The sequence below is a fragment of the Carcharodon carcharias genome, chromosome 19, assembly GCF_017639515.1.
Source record: "Carcharodon carcharias isolate sCarCar2 chromosome 19, sCarCar2.pri, whole genome shotgun sequence".
NCBI lineage: Eukaryota > Metazoa > Chordata > Chondrichthyes > Lamniformes > Lamnidae > Carcharodon > Carcharodon carcharias.
In genome coordinates this window covers 12122093-12143748 of record NC_054485.1, presented here as the reverse complement: position 1 = coordinate 12143748, position 21656 = coordinate 12122093, and the positions used below count along the sequence as shown (strand labels likewise).

Below are 21656 nucleotides of genomic sequence, written 5' to 3'. Positions count from 1 at the left end.
AACATCTTATTTGAAATATGAATGAGGGGGAAGTATGGTAGCCAAAATGCATACACAATGGAGAGAAAAATAAGTAGAAAAATTGGTATAAGTCATAGGCTCATTGGAGAACCAGCACACCCCACTTGAAGACTATAGGTGCACTGCTCTTACACCTAACTGCCATCTCTCTTCCACCAAAAGAAACTTACCAACAATAAGTTGTATTCTATTTTCTAGTTTGAATGTACCTTCATTTGGTGCTTTTATATATCATGGAACATTGAAAGCACAATATAACAAATGGATTTGAATCAAGTTTCTTCATTCCTAATGCAACCACCCTGTCCCATTCAAGCAGCTTGGTCAATGCTCTTTCACGCATAAAGCACTCTCACCGTTCTGACTGCATAAAGTTCTAAAGGATCTCAATTCGTAAGCAAAGAAAATACAGTCTCCATTATTCTTCCCCAAATTTAAAAATCTCTTTTTCTCATTGGTCTTATTGCTGAACTACGAGGTTGTTGGAGGAAAGGCCATGTGATAAAACTGCCAAGAATACATCCATCTCGAGTTGGAAACCCTAAGTGGAAGATCAGCGTTAACTCTGGAGAAGCAGCATCAATGGTCATTTTTTTTTTGTTGAAGAAGTTACAGTGGGAGATTAGGAGGCCCACTCCTGCAAAAATTCCAACCATGTGTCCTGCAGTTTGCTAAAAATATTGTTTGCTTTTGTACTTGACACTGATCGAAGTAGCTTTTTGTGAGGGAGAGAAGGGAATTTGTGCAGGCAATGTTGTTTAAACTATCATTTAAGTTTAGCTATTGAAATTACAATCATTTCAACCCAATCAATGTGTAACTAAGAACTTCATCATGTCTTGTAATCAGTTAATATTAGCAAGCCAAAACAAAAAATAGCCATTAATTGCCAATTTTTCAATTAGCTGAGGCACTGAGAACTATCATTACTCTTTAATGTGGATTTGATAACAGTTAAAAGCCTTATGCAACCATTAAAGCAACTAGTAAAACAATTATGATGGTCTTAAGTAATAAAACTGCAGCCAATGGCACAAGGCTGCCACTACCTGCTGCACTTCAAAATATAAACTTGATGTAATTTGCACACAAAATTGTTATTCCATGGCTTTTGCCCTCACCGATGTTTATCCCTCAATTAACATTAGAAAAACAGCTTGAATACTTATCTCATTGCTGTTTGTGGGATCTTGCCGTGTGCAAACTGGCTGCTGACTTTACATAAGAAAGAGGAGGAGTAGGCAATTTGGCCCTTTGAGCCTGCTCTGCCATTCAATAAGATCCTGGCTGATCTGTACCACATTCCCTGCATTACAACAATAACTACACTTCATAAAGTATTTATTTGGCTGAAAAACACTTTTGGATGTCCTAAGGGGTGCTATAAAATGGCTTGTTCTTTTTTGCAATATTTGCTGATCCTGCTTACAGGGAACGAAAGGTAAGTGAAGAGGGAGCAGTGAAGGAGCCTGGAAAAGCGCAGCTATCCTGCATACAACAATGTAAAAACACTTTTATTCTGTTTCAATAAGACTTTAGTGCAGAATAACATGAATGTAGTCATGTTTATTTTATTCTGTGGTGAGTTGTCATTGTCATCTAGGTTAAGGCCATCAGTGATGTGGGGTGGAAGGGGAGTCAGTATCAAATGTGGCTAACAAAAACAGAAAATGCTGGAAAAATCTCAGCAGATCTAGCAGCAGCGGTGGAGAAAGAAACAGAATTAATGTTTAGAATCCGTTTTTGTTTTAGATTTCCAGCATCTGCAATATTTTGCCTTTATCAAATGTGGCCAAGTTTGATACAACACAGGCCAAAGGGTAAACGCACATTTCTTCAACAGAGTGCCATCAATAACAGGTGTGTAATTATCCATCCAGTGACAGGTGGGTAGCTGTCCCCCACTCCCTCCATCAGTGACAGGTGGGCAGCTATTCCCTCCACCATTGACAGATAGGCCAGTTATCCCCTCATCAGTGACAGGCAGGGCCACTCCCCATCAGTGACAGGTGTCTGGCTGTTCATCAATGGTAAAGAGAGGGGGAAACACAAATAGAAATTCCAATGTGCCTGATTCACAGGTAACATAGGATAAAGCTGTTGTATTTCCAATTCTGATCGCTTGACACCATATAAATCCTCATTACTGCACCCACTATAAACCAAACACTTAGAGGGTCAACTCAATGGAATGCACTTAGGGTAAATGAAAAACATACAATTTATATGCCAATATCTTGTAACTAATAAAGACAGTTAAAAGGATTATGCTGAACTATAGTGTGTTGCACCCACAATTTCCCCATCTTTCTTTCTCTGCAATATCACTTCATCAATATGTGTTCCAACTTCAAATAGTAATTTAACACCCTCCCACAAACCACTTCACTATGTTGCAATCTCAGCTAATAACTTAAGAAATTCAAACTCTTAGGTTTCAACTAAATGCCAAAATTTCACATTTTAAACAAAAACTTTTACTGTACAAGAGTTGTACAAAACAAGCACTACTAACTTAATACTATTTTGTAATCACATACTATCTACCCTAACATCGCAATCAAATGTAAAGTCTTATAATTTAAACCCGCATTACTTTTATTTCCACCAAAGAGATCCCTCTATACTTCACAAAATCTGGAGGGTTTTTTTCACTGCTCCTGGGATTAATCCAAAGCGTGCCACAACTCTGAGGAAGTCACTTTTGACTCTCCTTAGTTTCTCAGTTTGACGCTTAGACTTTCAGATCTCTCTCTCTGTGAGGATTCCACTGCTAATCTCTTTCACTAGCTTTACCAGGCAGATCTGATCATTTTTAATTCCTCTTAAATTTGGACTTTTCATTCTGAGCATAAGCCCCACTCGCAATTCCTGCTTAGTGACCCCAGATATGGAACACCCTTGATTCCTAATGGCCTCTATGCTCCTTGTTTTGGCTGCTGGCAGATGCAAAACTGCCTTCTCACAGACTGCTCCCATGCTGACTGCCCTTTTCTGTGAGAAATCACATGGATAAAACCTAAAGCCAAAACAAAACTTCCCTGTAATCTATCCCCACGGCAACATGGTACACTTGGGATGTCCCAGATAAAGACTTAATCATCTGCAATTTCCAAACTTCTCCTTTGGTCTAGGAAACCATATGAATAACTTAAACTCCTTATGGAGACAATAGTGGATGTCCTATCTCTGCTAAGAGAGATTCAGAGTAGTTCATTGCCTAGTCTCCTATACTTCCCAATATGACCTTCTAAAGCAAACAAAGGCCACCTTTGATTTGCAATTACTTCAGGCTCGTTTATCAGATTCTCAAACCAGGTGTTTTGATTTATCCTACACTTAAAAATTTCAATTCCCAAACTAAAAGTTATACTCCTAAAATATATGAGTCATAAAATTAGATATTCATAAATACCCTTCCAAGCTATTGCTTTGATGATGCCAGCAGCTTGCAAATGGTTCAACAAAATTTTTTTTAAATCAGAGTGCAGATAAGTGTGATGATATTTAATGCTCTACAGTGCTACTTTCCCTTCACTGTTCTCTCCTCCTCCTGTTCTGAAAGTGCTTTGTTTCACAGGTGACAGCAGTCACAATTACCATGCACGAGTGGCCATTCATCATCTGTGAGTTTAGACAGTGGGTATCAATGGGCTGTTGACCAAGAAAGATCATAATGTTGAACCTGACTAATTCCACCCTTACTGATGTGTATATTTGAGCAGGAGTCAGCAAATAGGAGCCTGGTTCTCACTCTCTCTCACTAAACAAAGGAGTGAATTAAATTGTCATAAGTCAAATGCTTCCACAGCTAAGATTAATTAACTCAGTGCAAACTGAGGATGCAAATATAGTCAATATGTAACTATCCTGCACTGGGCAGCGCATTAACCAATCAGCCAGCAGAGAGATAACTGTTTGGTACAATCATTACATACTAAAAAAAATCACAAATTTCATTGGCTTCAAATTAAGATTATTTATAGATAGAGAGGGGAAGCAAACCATATTAAAGCTGGTGGACAGAGTTCAGTGTATAATTCCTACAGCTATTGTTTAGATCATTCATCAGTAATCGAGTGAATCAGTTTGATAAAAAAAAATTCTTTATTTAATGTAAGCACGTAATTTTTGTCTCCAATAGTTCAAAATAGTAAGAATACGAACTGTCTAAGCTTTAACCGTATATGGTAAGTTTAAAGAAGAGGGCCTTTTAGCCCATTTGATCGCCAATATTAATCTGATCATCTTTCCACTTCTAGTTGCTTCTCAATGAGCTCCAGTGTGCTGTCTTCAAACACACATCTTTGCAGCCTGTTCCTGTGTTAGTCGCTCTCCATACAAAGACACAGGCCCTGAATTGCCATTGGGGCACCAGCACATCCCAGCTGGGAATTAGTCAGGGAGCAGTGCACTGCAGCCTCAAGGAAATGGCGTGGAACATGAATACTCCAGGTTCCAAACCAAGTACTGACTATTGTGCATGGGTATGGTGGGTCCTTCTTCCATCCCAAGCATATCCCATCACATCAGAGAGGACTTTGTCCTAAACTTCTTGTTATCTGTCCCTAAACTCATTTCTCACAATATATAATATATATAACAGAAATAGGAAGATGAGATATTAATTTTGCACTACAATGACCACTTCAGCTGATGCCCAAATACAGTTCATCATTAAAGATTAATTTTTAGGTATCATTGAAAAACAAAGTTTGACGTCTTTCCAATATGCAAGTCCCTGAAGCCACATAACATACATACAGAAGGAATGACATTTATATAGCTCTTTTCACAACCTCAGGACATCCCAAAACACTTCATAGTCAATGAAGTTCTTTCTAAAGTGTAGTCACTCACGTAATGTAGAAGCATGGCAGCCAACTTCGACACAAAACTGAGTCAAACAACCTTCGATTTATTGCCATTGTCTTTTCATCACTTTGTGTTTTATGGATTTGCAAGTGGAGTGAATAGCTGATCCTAATGGGTGAACCTCACAAGCATCAAAGTGCATGCTTATCTTGAATTTAAGGAGTTAAAGAAAAGGGGCAGAATCCTGGCATAATGAGATAGCACTTCAAATTCCTGGTCTCTCATTTCCACTCCACCCAACAGCTTCCTGTCCCAACCAAGCATCATCAGTGAAAATGAGATTTCCCACACTATAGCACCAGGACTGGGGACTCAGTATTAAGATTTGCAGACAATGAATGTTGCCATATATTGTATTGGGCCCTCTTTTTCCTAGGATTGCAATCACATGGACTTGCACCAAAAATATTTTTGAAACAAGAAGGGAGATAACATCACAAAAGACCTTTGCATGTTCTGAACCATTTTGACAACCATCCTTCCTTCCTGCCCTCTTCTAGCAATGATTTATTTATCTATCGTATTTAACAATCCAGGGATAATTCCAGTTACTATTTTTGTCAAGTAACTGATAAAATGCAGGTGAGGTGTATTTAACATTAGCTTTCTACAGGAGACATCCTTCTTGCTTATTTACTCCAATCCCAACAAAAAGAAGTGAGAATGGCTTTTAAGGGTAGAAGATTTTACACTATGATGATATGCTGGGCAATTGCTTGATAACACCACAATTAGCTTTCACTTTTCACCATTCAAGGTCATTCCTACTTCCTGATAAAGTCCCAATCAAAGAATATATAATTCACTCTACTTCATTATAATGAATGACAAACAGAACTGAAGGAAGGTAAAATGTTTCTGAATCCCTAACCCTCAGAATGTGCTGTCAGAGCCACACAAGAAATACTTAACTGGGTTTGTGAGATAGTTTCTGTGTGCACTACTTGGTGTGATTTTGGTCATAATTTATTCCTCACTGTGTCACAGCTGACTCACTTGTCGATGTCCTGACAGTTCTAAATCCTACACTGTGTTACAGTTTCAATCTCCATAATATATTTTTTACTACCCCTTTGTTTCATATTTTCCAGAATCTCCCACTTAACAGTTTGGAATAGTGTGATCTTCTTTACAGGCTGAGGTGAAGAAGTGCATATATCCATTTTTCTGCTTTGCCCTCCTCAAGTGTTTATTTAGGCACTGAGCCTCTGTCTACATAGGGAAGCATAGGAAATGAGCAAGAAGTGCTGTCCCATTTGGTGCTTGTTTAATCAGTTAAAACCTTGTTTGTGCGCTGTGGTAATCTGAGGTATAATACACCTTTAAGAGATTGTGAGCAGATTGCCCACATTACTGTAAGACCCAATAGGAGTGTAGCATGGGCTACCATGTAAATATTAGTTAGAGTAAAGTCTGGCTGGGGAAACACACATCATGTTAATGCTCTGTTGTTTGTGTAAGTAAATAGTAGGTGCTTCATTTCATATTGGTCTCTGCATCTGCCGTATATGTTAATCGACTTGCCTGCTGACAGATAAGCGTGCAACTGGTTAGTGAGCAAAGTGACCCGTAGTTAAAACATAACAACTGGCGACAAGACAAAACACCACCAGTCCACGACGCCAAGGAAAGCTGCAAAAACTCAACTGTACTGAAGTAACAGTGCCTGCAGGCCGAATGTAAGTAGATTATAATTGTAAACCCTCACAGTAGTCATCGAAGCCATCACCCTCCAATATGCCACAATTTGGCTACATCGAACAATTTAATCAGTCCACCGATGACTGGTCACATTATGTTGAATGCCTCGTGTTTTTGTTTTTGGCCAATGACATATAGGGGGAAGAGAAGTGGGCGATCCTCTTGTCGACATATGGCAGTAAAATTAACAGCCTAATTTTTAGTCCATCGGCACCAACCCCCCAGGTTCCAAAAGCTTTGATGAGTTGGTGAATCTAGTGAAAGGCCATTTCAAACCGAAACCCTCGGTAACAATGCAGCGTTTTAAATTCAATTCGAGGTGTCGCACCTCTGGAGAAACAGTTGCTTGCTATGTGGCAGCCTTAAAACAATTGACAGAGCACCGTGACTTCGGGACGTCAAATAATGACATGTTAAGGGACTGATTAGTGTGTGGAATTAACAAAGGCACCATTCAAAAAAGGTTACTGTCTGAGACAAATTTGGATTTCAGCAAAGCCCTGGAGTTGGCGCTCACAATGGAAAGTGCGGTCAGGGACTCAGAAGAAATCAAGGGAGCACAAAATGACACCATTCTTCACGTCGGGAGGGAGGCACTGGCTAGAAATAGCGCAGAAGTGCAGGGATCCGTGGAAAGGCAGGAAACAGCCACCATTAACAGACCAGCAAAAAGCAATGACTTAATGGATAAAAACCACATTCATAATGACAGAATTGGAACCAGACAAACGAATGCCAATTTAAAAGGATTTGTTTAGGGAAGGTTGTGTTTGACAAATTTGATCAAATTTTTTGAGGAAGTAACCAGGAGGGTTGATGAGGGTAATGCATTTGATGTGGCCTTCATGGGCTTGAACACGGCTTTTGATAAGGTCCCTCCTCATGGCAGACTGGTCAAGAAAGTAAGAGCCCATGGGATCTAAGGCAAAGTGGCACATTGGATCCAAAATTGGCTGAGAGGCAGGAAGCAGAGGGTGATGGTAGAGAGATGTTTTGTGACTGGAAGTCTGTTTCCAGTAGGATTCTGCAGGGCTCAGTGGTGGGGCCCTTGCTGTTTGTGGTGTACATAAATTGTTTGAACTTAAATGTAGGGGGCATGATCAAGAAGTTCATGGATGATGCAAAAATTGGTAGGGTGGTAAATAGTGAGGAGGATAGCCGTAAACTGCAAGGAGGATATCAATGGACTGGTCAGGTGGGCAGAGCAGTGGCAAATGGAATTCAACCTGGAAAAGTGTGAGGTAATGCACTTGGGGAGGGCTAACAAGGTAAGGGATTACACCATGAATGGTAGGACCCTGGAAAGTACTGAAGATCAGAAAGACTTTGGTGTGCATATCCACAGATCCCTGAAGGTAGCAGGGCAGGTAGATAAGGTGGTTAAGAAGACATATAGGATACCTGTTTTTATTAACTGAGGCATAGAATACAAGAGCAGGAGGTTATGCTGGAACTGTATAAAATGCTGGTTAGGCCACAACTGGAGTATTGCGTGCAGTTCTGGTCAACACATTATAGGAAGGATGTGATTGCACTGGAGAGAGTGCAAAGGAGATTTACGAGGATGCTGCCTGGGCTAGAGGGTCTGAACTATGAGGAAAGATTGGATAGACTGGAGGTTGTTTTTCTTGGAGCAGCGAAGGTTGAGAGGGGACCTGATAGAGGTGTATAAGATTATGAAGGGCATAGATAGGGTGCATCAGAGGGCACATTTTCCATTAGTAGAGGGGTCAATAGCCAGGGGTCATAGACTTAATGTAAGAGGTAGATGGCTAAGAGGGGAGTTGAGTAGAAACTTTTTCACCCAGAGGATGGTGGGAGTCTGGAACTCACTGCTTGAAAGGGTGGTTGAGTCAGGAACTCTCCTAACATTAAAGAAGTATTTAGATATTTACTTACATTGCCATAGCCTCCAGGGCTATGGGCCAAGCACTGGAAAATGGGATTAGTGTAGTCAGATCTTTGTTGACCAGCGTGGACACGATAGGCCGAATGGCCTCCCTCTGTGCTGTAAACATCTATGAATATCCGAGTGCTTCTACAGTCATCGCAATGGACACATTATGCGATATTGTAAAGAAAGATTGAGGCCAAAGTTCAAACAGAAAGGCAGAAGTCATGAAATTTATATAATGGAGGAGTCAGAATAAACAGAGTCAGATATTTACTCCCTGCAAAATTTAAAAATGGGTAAAATAAAGCCAATCTATGTGACAGCGAAGTCAACAGAAAATCCCTCCGAATGGAGGTGGATACAGGCACATCCATGACAGTCATAGGAGAGTACACGTTTAAGTATCTGAATGGAGGAGGCCACTCACTGAAGCTGGAAAACTCAGATGCCAGACTAAAGAAATGTACTGGCGGAAACGTACCAGTGAAAGGTATATGCAAGGTTCCATTACAATTAGAAAGCCAGTCTGCAAATCTGCCCATCATGATCATAGCAGGTAGTGGAGTCTACTCAGAAGAAACTGGTTAAGAGAGATCAATCTTGAGAGATTACTGAGATCTCAATCAAAAGCAGGAAATGCTGCTGTTTAGAGAAAGGAAAATGTACAGACTCAACAAAAGGAACTCATAGAGCTGATGCTTCAGGACAGAGTTCGAGTTGAAGTCAGTAACCTCCAAAAAGAAAACGAAAACCTGCTGAAGGACTTTTGCATATTGCAAGATTCCCTCAGATCCCAATTTGTAACACTAAAAAGGTATGAGGAAGAACAGAAAGAATTCCGCATGTCTCTGGCCGAGATGAAGAATCAATTAGCTGAGAAAGCACAACAATACTTAATTGTCCAGGAAACGACTAGCAAATATGAAAAAGAGATGGAAGAACTAGCTACGCAGAAGCCAAGAAGCCTTAAAAATAGAGAATTCTGAGTTTTCAAAGGAGCTAACAGATGCTGGAAGACTCAACCACCGAGTTCACTCAAGTTGAGCTCATATCTGAGCCTAGTCTGGCCAACAGGGAAATTGAAGAGGCAGCTGAGATGAAAGTCAGCGCTGACAAGAAGAAAACCCATCAAAAGACGACACGTAGGAAGAGAAAGCAAAATTACTAATAAGGCCCTGAAATTTTATTTTATACAACAGGAGGCTGGTCATTTTCTGTTGCATTTAGTCTTGCCCAACATCCTAATTCTCAGAACCTGCCTGACAGTTGCCTTTCATATTGCTGAATTAGGAGGGAAAGGGCAGCATGAGTGCATGCGATGAGGCCTGAAAGAGTCTGAAAACATTCCCATTGAAGTATACACCACGGGTAGAAGGAACTCCTCTTGCTTTGGAAGTACCTGTAGGACCAGTTGAGCCTCAGAGAGTCGAAGAGGCAAACTTACAGATTCCTACTGGGGAGCCTGGTAGTCAGATAATTCCTGAGAGGGAGGCCTCAGTTAAACCATCTGAAGTTGCAGAATTATAATGGTCGACATGTTTGAAAAAGCCCCCGAGAGACTAAATTTGTAAATAGTCCATTTTTGTAAATAGTTAATATATTGTAAAATGTACTTTCAAGTAAAGGGGGAGGGATGTGGTAATCTAAGGTGTAATATATCTTTAAGAGACAGAGCAGATTGACCACGTGACTGTAAGACACGTGCAGTGCGGGCTACCATGTAAATGTTAGTCTAGAGTATGGTCTGGTTGGGGAAGCACACATGATGTTAATGCTCTGTTGTTTGTGTAAATAAATGGTATGTGTTTCATTTCATATTGGTCTCTGCGTCTGCTGTATGTTTTAATCCACTCGCCTGCCAACAGATATGTGTGTAACTGGTTCACAAGCAAAGCAACCCATAGTTAAAACATAACATGTACCATGTTCACAGCATTAAAACTAGCCCCGTTCTCACAGTGGCAATGCACACACCAAAATTCAGGTACCAGAGTAAGGGAGCAGTTTTTAGCACTGTAAAGGCAAAGGACATTGCTTTTCGGTTATCTGAACAAATCAAATTTCAATGCAAACAGACCTAATGGAATTTGTAGTCTGGGTACAAAATGTAGTTGTTGTTATAGTGCAACAATATAGTATCCTTCATCTTAAGCACAAAATAATTTATTGATTTTTTTTCAGGTTACTGTGCAGCTTGTGTTAGACAACACTGGATTGTTTACATAAAGGCAAAATACTGTGGATACTAGAAATCTGAAATAAAAATAGAAAATGCTGGAAAAACTCAGCAGGTCTAGCAGCATTTGTAGAGAGAGAAACAAGAGTTAACTTTACAAATATGTATGACTCTTTTCCAAAGCTGAAGAAGAGTCACATGGGCTTGAAATGTTAACTCTGTTTCTCTCTCCACAGATGCTGCCAGACCTGCATTGTTAGAATCTAACTTGATCCAACTCAGATAAATCTGTGGTTTGGTTTGGGAATGCCAACTCAGTTCGCCAATCTGCAACTTTTCTAATCTCTTCAAATATTCATTACTTATAGAGGAACATTTTTGCTTATATATAATTAACATTTTTGACAGTCCGAAGGCTAAGTTCTTAAGGACTCCCAGTCACCAAACAGCAGGAATAAATAAGTGTGCAGATATTGGGTAAGTTCAGGAACAGAAGCAGTTGTGATGCTTCTAGAGTTGAATAGTCTGTTAACACTCATTGCTTTAGCTGACGCCTGAAGAACGCCACATGTGCATGGTAATTAGGAATGCCAGGCATTGATGGAACCATTCCACAAATGCAAGTTTGTGCTTTTAGAAGTGGGAAGAAAATTGAACGGAGGAGAAAGGGGAAAGAATCAAGTACGGAAACTTCTGATTTAATTTGGTTTGCTCTGCATGCTTATCGCTTTTTAACACCATCGTGGGGGCACTGTCACCACAAGAACTGCAGTGGTTCAAGAAAAAAGCCAACCATAGTCTTAGGGCAATTAGGGATGGCTGATAATGTGGCCTTGCCAGTTTCACTCACAAATAATTAAGGAATGATAGAGCACACAAAGAGGCCATTCAGCTCAGTGTTTTTGAAAGAGCTATACAATTAGTTCCAGTCCCCTGATTATTCCCTATAGCTTTGCCAATCATTCCCATTTAAGTAGTTAGCCAATTCTTTTTTGAAAGATACTACTGAATCTGCATCCAACACCCTATCAGGCAGTGCATTCCAGATCATAATAGCTCACTTTGCAAACCAATATTTTCCTCATGTCGCCTCTGCTTCTTTTGCCAATTACCTTAAATCTGTTTCCTCTGGTTACTGACCCTTTTGCCACTGAAAACAGTTACTCCTTATTCTATCAAAACCCTCCATGATCTTGAATACCTAGGAATGCTGGATCATAGAACTTTGGTCATTCAGCACTTCAAGCTTGCTCCACTATTCAATAAGATCACGACTGATCTGTTTGTGGTAACAATTCCACTTTCCTGACCACCCCCCATAACCCTCGACTCCTTTGTCTATCAAAAATCTAACTCTGCCGTGAATAAGTTCAATGACTCAGCATCTACTGTTCTCTGAGGAAAAGAATTCCACATACCAATGACACCCAGAGAAAACAATTCTCCTCACCTCAGTCTTAGAAGGGAGACCTCTTATTCTTAAACTGTGTCACCTAATTCTAGTCTCCCCCCTTAAGAGGAAACATCCTCCCAGGATCTATCCTATCAAGTTCCCTCAGGATCTTATATGTTTCAATAAGACCACCTCTCATTCTTCTAAACTCCAATGGGTATAGGCCCAACCTGTTCAACCTTTCTTCATAAGACAACCCCTTCATCCCAGGAATGAGTCCAGTGAACCTTCTCCATACTGCTTCTAATGTAATTATATCTTTTTTTTCTCCCAAATACGGAGACCAAAACTGTACGTAGGATTCCAAATGTGGTCTCACCAATGCATTGTACAGCTGCAGTAAAACTTCCCCACTTTTATATTTCATTCCCCTTGCAATAAACACCAACATTCCATTTGTCTTCCCAATCACTTGCCGTGCCTGCATACTAACTTCTTGTGATTCATGTACCAGGACACCCAGAGCCCCCTGTACCATCGAGTTCTGCAATCTCTTTCCATTTAACTAGTGCACTGCTTTTCCTGCCAATGTGGATAAGTTCACATCTTCCCACATTGTACTCCATCAGCCAAATTTTGCCCTGTCATTTAACCTGTCTATATTCTTTTCTAGGCTCTCTGCCTGCTCTGGACAACTGACTTTCCTACCTATCTTGGTGTCATGGGCAAATTTAGCTATCATACATCTGATCCCTTAATCCAAATCATTGATGTAGATTGTAAATAGTTGAGGCCCCAGCACTGATCCCTGTGGCGCCCCACTAGTTACAGCTTGCCAACCCAAGAAAGACTTATTTATCCCTACTCTCTGCTTTCTGTTAGCTAACCAATCCTTTATCCATGATAATATGCTAATCCCAGGATCATATTCCTTTATGTTGTGTAGTAACTTTGTATGTGGTACCTTATCAAATGCCTTTTGGATATCTAAGTACACCACAGGCAGAATTTTCTGGTCGGCGTGAAGGAGCGGGCCCGACACGCCGATGCATAAAATGACACGCAATGAAGTTGGGGGTGCATCCCGACATCATCACGATATTTCATGTGGTGGGCGCATGCCAGAGTCGGCTGCGCGCCTGCCAAAATGGAAACAACCTATTAAGGCCATTAAGAAATAAATTGAGCCGCTTGAGAACGCTGCCCATCCAACCTTAAGGTTGGTGGGCAGGCAGAAAGCCCAAGCGGCCTTCGCATTTTTCAGGAAACCTCATCCACGAGTGGGATGAGGTTTCCTGAAGTTTTTATTAAACGAATAAAATAATTTTCATAAATATAAAAACATGACACAGTCACATGAGGGGACACGTTTAAATAAATTTTTAAAACAATTCTTTAATTATTTTAATACCCATTCAATCTCCCTGAGGCAGCTCCATGCCTCAGGGAGATTGCTGTGCTCTTTCGCATGCATGCGCGAAAGAACGCTGGCCCTGACTCTCCCTCCTCCTCCCACCCGTACAGGTAGTGCTGAGCGCTACCGGCTGCATATTATGCTGGGCGGGCCTTAACTGGCCTGCCCACATAAAATGGCGGCATGGAGCCAAATGCGGGCGACAATCGGCTCCACGCCCACTCCAGCCCAGCCCGCCGCCATAGGAAAAATCCCCTTTATCCACAAAATGCCATGTTGACTCTGCCTGATCACATTATGATTTTCTAAGTGTTCGGCTTTAACCTCCTTAGTAATGGATTCTAAAAATTTCCCTATGGCACATATTAGGCCACCTGGCCTAGTTTGCTGCTTTCTGTCTCCCTCCTTTCTTGAATAAAGGTGTTCCATTAGCTATTTTCGAATCCACTGGGACTCTTCCAGAATCTGAGGAATTTTGGAATATTATATTCAATGCATTGACTATCTCTGCAGCCACTTCTTTTAAGACCTTGGCCAAAATTTTTCACTGGATGTGTTCCCAACATATTCGAGTGTAAAATGGTGCGCAATGACGTCGGGCAAGGGTCCCGATGTCATCACGCACTCACGTGATTTTTTGGTCAGCGGCATGCACCGGAGTCGGCAGTACACCTGCCAACAATTAAAAAGATTATTAAGGCCCTTAATCAACTAACTGATTGGAATTTTTAGCTGCCCGTCCAACCGTTCGGTTGGTGGGCGGGCGAAAAGGCCAAGTGGCCTTTGCATTTTTGGTGAAACCTCATCCACGGGTGGGATGAGGTTTCAATCAGAGACAAAAAAATTAAAACTTTTTACAGTCATATTTAACATGACATGTTTTCACTATTTAAAAAATCTTTATTTTTACTGATAAAACTCTTCAGCTCCCCGAAGCAGCTCTGTGCCCCAGGAAGCTTTTACTCAGCGCAACCGCGCGCATGCGCCAACTTCCGCGCTCGCCCTCTTCCCGCCTCCACCCACCGGCGGTGGTCGGTTTCCCAGCTGCTCCCGGGTCCACCCGCCCAACAAAGGCAAAATACTTTCCCTTATGATGCAGGCCATCTGGTCCTGGGGACTTGTCAATCTTTACGTCTAATAGTTTTCCCAGCAACTTTTCCCTAGTGATAGTGAATGTTTTAATTTCCTCCCTATTTTGATTTTCAAGTACCTTTGAGAAATTTTCCAAGACAGTGAAGACAGGCACAAAATACCCGTTCAATGCCTCCGCCATTTCCTTGTTTTCTATTACTCTCTAGATTCACTCTCTAGAGAACCAATGTGTGCATCTATTTAAATGCTTGTAGAAACTCTTTCTATCTGTTGCTATATTACTAGCTATCTTTCTCTCATATTCCTACTTTCCTCTTTTTTTTTTAAATCATTCGGTGCTGGTTCTTAAAATCTGACCAATCTTTTAACCTTCCACTAATATTTGCAGATTTGTACAGTGTTTCTTTCAGTCCGATACAATCCTTAACTTCTTTAAGGATACATCCTTCTCAAAGAGTCTTTCTTCCCTTACTAGGATAAATCTTTGCTGAGAGTTATTAAATATCACCTTACAAGTTTGCCACTGTATCTCTACTGTCCTACTTTTTAACCTAGTTTCCCAGTTCACTTTAGCTAGCTCTGCTTTCATACCCTTATAATTACCTTTATTCAGGTTTAAAACACTAGTCTCAGCCCTTCAAACTGAACATGAAATTCTATCTATACCTCTATCAGATCTTCCCTTAACCTTTCCTGCTCTAAGGAGAACTAACCTAGTTTCTTCAGTCCTATCACATAACTGAAGTCTTTCACCAGTGCTACTGTTCTAGTAAATCAATAAGGCGGCTCACCATCACCTTCTCAAGGGCAATTAGAGATGGGCAATAAATGTTGGCCTAGCCAGCAATGACCGCATTCCTTGAACGAATAAATACATTTTTGAAAAGTCTCCCCTGTATCCACTCTAAGGCCTAGACATCCTTCCTGGAGTGCGGTGCCAGGAATTAACCATAATACTCCAGCTGGGGCCCAACCAAAAACAAATCATCCAGGAGTCATTGGGCAGACTTTGGGTGTTATGGCGGGTGTGAACGGACAACGTGGCAGGAAGGCCAAAAATCTGTTTCACACCATCGTGAAACCAGTTTGCGATCGTCTGCTCAGCACATCAATGGTGGGCCACCATTCCCACCATCGGACGTCTGGAACTTCATTTTAATACATCTGATTGCACGCCGACATGTTTCACAACTAGACTTAAGCAAGGCGCACCTGGTGAGTTGCACTTCACTCAGGGCTTTGAGGCTTGTTTGCCTACCTTCCTTCAGGCGACACTCACAGTCATCAGCACCAGGCTTCGCAGGCAGCATCACATCACTTTCAGGGGGCATCACAGACAGGTCTCCATTTACAACACCAGCCGCAAGGAGGGGGTGGCTTTTCAACGGTAGCAGGGCTAAGGCATTACTGGGGAAGTGCAGTATCCCAGGGTATGTGTGGGGAGACATGTTGATCTGTGCAAGTGGCCTCAAGAGGGTGAGGGCTGAGGAGGCAGTGTCTGGAGGAGATCAGGCCAAATGGAAGCGTGAATGTGTTTGAGAGAAAGAGTGGTGATGTCCCTTGAGCTGGCAGTGAGAGAGACGCCAGTGAATGTGTGATGGACTTGTGAGTGTGAGAGTTTAGAATGATATGATGGTTGCCTTACCCTGGCAGCACAATGAGATCATTCATCCTCTTTCTGCACTGGATGGTGAATCTCTTCTGTACAGCGTTGGCAATGACCATCACTGCCACCGCCTCCAAAGGCAGGGTGGTAACACTGATGGGCCTCCTGCGGCCAGAGTGGGGGGTAGAGGACTGCAACGGTGTCCAAAAGGCATGCCTTTCAGGGCCATGTTTTCTGTGCAGCAGCCCTGGGCTGGAAGCACTGAGAGGTGTGCGCAGGGCTGCACTTTAAATATGGTGCCCGGTGTGAGGAAGCAGCGAGGTGACGGCATGCTGGATGAATTGGAGGCCTCCCGCCAGCAAAACAGTGCGTTTCCCAGGAATGCATGATTAATGAGACGGGATTGGGACAAAAAACCACCATTGCGCCCAGTGGGTAAAATTGTCCTTTTTCCCGCCCGCTACTGCACTTAGTGCAAATCTGGGACATTTCCTTCCATTGTATTCAAGCTGCACTCTCTGCTGGTGTAAGCAAACTAACAACATTTACACACAGAGAAATTCAGAGAGAAAAAGAATTGGCACAAGGCCCTTACACTGCAATGGGATAAGAGAAGTGCTAGAATTCGGCCTAGGCTTCACTGTGGACACATTAAGATATTAATTCCAAGCTTTTCGTTGAACACAAAGCTTGATGATTTACTCCAACTCACCGCTTTGTGTGTAAAACAATAATTTTCACAAATTTTAAAGTAATACAACATTCTCAGCATATGAGGGAACAGCAGTGTGAATGTTGTCCTGGATGAGTGCAGCTCCAACACTCAAGAAACTTGACACCATCCAGGACAAAGCAGCCCACTTGATTGACATCCCTTCCACAAACATTCACTCCCTCCACCACCGATGCACAATAGCAGCAGTGTGTACCATCTACAAGATGCACTGCAGAAACTCAGCATGCCTCTTTCGGCAGCACCTTCCAAACTCACAACTGCTACCTTCTAGAAGGACAAGGGCAGATACATGGAAATACCACCACCTGGAAGTTCTCCTCCAAGCCGCTCACCATCCTGACTTGGAAATATATCACCATTCAAGAGGGTCAGATCACCCTGCAAACTGTGAGAGTGAAGCTTCAATGTTTGATCAATTATTGTTTGAACCTCAGATAAGCAGTTACATCCTTGAAACAACCACATTTCCACACAGTTGGACTCTGTGGAATCTGTTACATTCCCCCTTCTCTAAGGCCAGGATTTTTCCTATGGCAGGTAGGCTAGGCGGGGCACGCGCAGAGCCGATCGTCACCCGTGATAGGCTCCGCGCTGCCACCTTACGCGGGCAGTAGGGCTCAGCTGCCTCAGGGAGACTGAATGGATATTAAAATCATAAAAGAATTGATTTTAAAATTTATTTAAATATGTACCCTCATGTGGCTGTTTCACATGATTGGGGACACGTTTTTATATTTCTGAAAAAGAATTTATTTATTTAATGAAAGCTTCAGGAAACCTCATCCCGCTCGTGGATGAAGCTTCCTGAAATACGTGAAGACCGTTTGGGCTTTCCACCTGCCCCCATCCTTAAGGTTGGATGAGCAGTGTTCTCATGTGACTCAATTGATTAATTAATGGCCTTAATAGCCATTTACATTTCGGCAGGCGCATAGCCGACTCCGGCACGTCTGCTGAGCAAAATATCGTGACAGCGCGCAATGACGTTGGGGCGCACGCCCGACATCATCACGTGTCATTTTACCCGTCGGAGTATTGGGCCCGCCCCCGCACGCTGACTGGAAGATTCTGCCCTAAAATTTTGTTCTTTTGCCAGTAGTGGATGTCAAAGAACAACAGAAAAGAGTTATATGATTAAATAAAGATGTGAACATTATTATAAAAGCAAAAAACTGCAGATGCTGGTTATCTCCACCTATCACTGGCCCTCTGTCCAGCTCTACTTGTCCCGCCCGCCCCGCCCCCCCAAAACTAGCTTATATTTCACCTCTCTTCTATTTTTTCTTAGCTCTGTTGAAGGGTCATTCGGACTCGAAACGTTAACTATGCTCCTCTCCACAGATGCTGCCAGACCTGCTGAGTTTTTCCAAGTATTTTTGGTTTTGTTTTTTGAACATTATTGTTGTAGCACAAGATTTAACCTACTATGACACTTTATGCCAAGCTATGTTACATGGAAACAACATCTCCTGTGCATAATATAAATCTATCTGCTAGGAAATGCATGCATGAAGATAATACTAAGGAGGCATACAATTGCATACTGTGTGAAATACCTTTTTTAAGTTATACATTAAACTCAGATACTTACATTTGTACAGTACCTTGTGTTAATGCATAAATTACTTTGAAGTGTTGACAACACAAGCCATTAGAGTGTAGTTGAAGTGATTTATAATCATTTTGCAAAGCCCACAAAATGATACACCTGCTCAGTTATCATTCCACGAGTATTCTGAAGTTCTTTGAAGTTTTGCTTTGTTATACTGTATTATTTTAGACTGGGCTTTGTAAGACAGCAATGCCCATTCAGATTGCTTCAACATTGAAAGATTAAATTTGTGTTGCGATTACACTAAATTTACCAGAAGACAATCTGTCGTTAAATACTAATATAACATGCATGCCTTGCAATCTTAATAAGAGCTTTCTACCAATGAACAACATGATAGAAAAACCAGTGGTGTTGGACAAGACAATCAAGTTAGAAAGATCTTGCTGGTTCTATTGAAAATTGTGCACCAATCCAAAGCAGGGTCCTGAATCATCCTTTCAACACATTCTAGCTTCTGGGGGTATGATGACATTTACTGAAGTTGATACACTGTTTAATTTGCTTTTCTTATTTCTTCTACCACCAGATAACTTAACTATGGTAATCTGTCAATAACACACGGAATTAACAGCAGATTCTCATGAAAATGCAAATTAGCATAGGTCCAAGAACACATTCCCTTTTTATTACAAACACTACAGTGGAAAGGTGCTCAAGAATAAGGCAGGTGGAGCAAAGTGTCACAGGAATATGACAAAGGAACAGGCAGCTTACAGCAGGATGGCACAGCCACCCAACAAACACTACCAGGGTCAATCACAGTTGTCTCACTGCTGTTCCATATAAGTATTGGATGCCAACAACATAAAAGCGTATGAGAGCAATAAAGGGGGTTATTCTTCTATTCATCACTTGCGGTGAGCAGTGGTGCTCATCTGGGATGCATATTGTGTACATTGCAGGGCGGCAACCTACAATTTTCCATTCATTCATTTTTAATGGGCAGAAAAAACGGACTGCACAAAAGTGAATCATGCTTGCTGCAAGTGTCACTACTCTTCACTGGAAGCACTGGCTCATGGAATTGCCTACAATAAAGATGAATAAAGAATCTGCATTCATATCGTGCCTTTCACAAACTCAGGTTGTCTCATAGCACATCTTTGGCAGTGAGGTACCAAGGTTCCAATTGATGTTGTTACACAAATCAATTTAAAGTAAAAGCAAACCTGTTATAAAAATAATTTGTTGCATTGCATCTCTTGTGCCAAGCAAAAAGCTGGCAACAAAAACAAGAAATGTGATTCTATCACTGATCTCTTTTTGCTTCATAATCCCTTAGTACACAATAGCTGAAATGTTCCTATCATATGGCAGCAAATTGCTAGCCAATCGTGGTTGCTTGGTGAATTCCAGATACAGTATGGGAAAAAACTGCAGGGGTGGAAAAAAAACCTGACATATTCAAAGAATCCCATATAGACCCTGAACTCAAGACGAATCAGGGTCCAGATAGATAAATCACTAAAAACTAGTAGGCAGGTACAAAAAATAATTTAAAAGGCTGGCTAATGGAATCTTCATCTCAAGGGAGCTGGAATACCAATGGACGTAAGTAAAGCTACAGTTATATAAAGCTCTGGTTAGGCTGAATTTGGAGTAACTGTGTTCAGTTCTGGACACCATACCTCAGAAAGGATATATTGGTCTTTGAGTGGGTGCAGCGCAACTTCACCAGAATGGTACAAGGACTAAAATGGTTAAATAATGAAGACAGTTTGCACAAGACTAGACTTTTATCCCCTTCAGTACAGAAGATTAAGGGATGATATAATTGAGTTGTTTAAGATGACTAGAGGATTTCATGAGGAAGGTAGAGCGAATCTATATCCTTTGGCAGGGAAGTCCAGAATCAAAAGGCATAATTTTAAAATTAGTGCTGGAATATTCTTGGATGATGACAGAAAGAACCTCGTCACAAAAAGGATAGTGGAAATATGCAACACTCTTCCCCACAAAGCTTTTCATTTTTGTTACCCAATGGTATTAAGGGTTATGGAACCAAGTCAAGTAAATGGAGATGATATACAGATCAGCCATAATCTTCTTGAACAAAAACAGAATTACCTGGAAAAACTCAGCAGGTCTGGCAGCATCGGCGGAGAAGAAAAGAGTTGACGTTTCGAGTCCTCATGACCCTTCAACAGAACTGGAATGCAGAACAGGCTTAAAGGGCTGAATGGCCTCCTTCTGTTCCTGTGTTCCAATGCAAAACTTCCCCAGCAGCTGTGGGAATCTAAACTGAATGCCTCGATGCTCCTTTTGCTGTTTGAAAGATGTTATCACTACCACAAAGTAGACTAACCCTTTCTGTAGCCCACTGTAATGACTACTTCAATTTCCAAAGTTATTGAGATGTCACCTTTGTTTACAATAGAAAATGAGCCTCAAAAATGTTTGAAAATTTGTAAAAAAAAAAACGACTGCCCTGGATTTTATATACAAGTTATCGCATAGAATGAGGTAATCTCAGAGCAAAGAGCCACTTTGCATTCTTAATGAGTATCATAATTCAATTGTGGTATGCATTTAATACATTCAGCACACAAGCTCCAAAAACAGCAAATGATCTCAAAAGTACAGCATCAAAGGTTATTGTGGAAAATAAAAGCTCATGGTATAGGGGTAACATTTTGGCATGGATAGAGGATTGACTGGCTAACAGGAAGCAGAGAGTAGGCATAAATGATTTTTTTCAGGTTGGCAAGATGTAACGAGTGGTGTGCCACAGGGATCAGTGCTGGGACCTCAACTGTTTACAATTTATATAAATGACTTGGATGAAAAGACTGAAGGGATTAGTTGCCAAATTTGCTAATGACACAAAGATAGGTAGGAAAATAAGTTGTGAAGAGGACATAAAGAGATTACAAACAGATATAGATAGGTTCAGTGAGTGGACAAAGATCTGGCAGGTGGAGTTTAATGCAGGAAAATGTGAAATCGTCCATTTTGGCAGGAAGAATAAATGAGAAGCATATTATATAAATGGTGAGAGATTGCTTTGAGGTGCAGAGGGATCTGGGTGTCCTAGTGCATGAATCACAAAAGGCTAGACTGCAAGTAATTAGGAAAGCTAATAGAATGTTATTATTTATTGCGAGGGGAATTGGATACAAAAGTAGGGAAGTTA

General features: G+C 41.3%; 1 protein-coding gene across 7 annotated transcripts in view; it reads right to left on the bottom strand.

Annotated features, from left to right (window-relative positions):
- Window positions 1-21656, bottom strand: part of ptprub (protein tyrosine phosphatase receptor type Ub) — an 818938-nt gene that overhangs the window by 309416 nt on the left and 487866 nt on the right. The gene's annotated exons all lie outside the window — the stretch shown is intronic.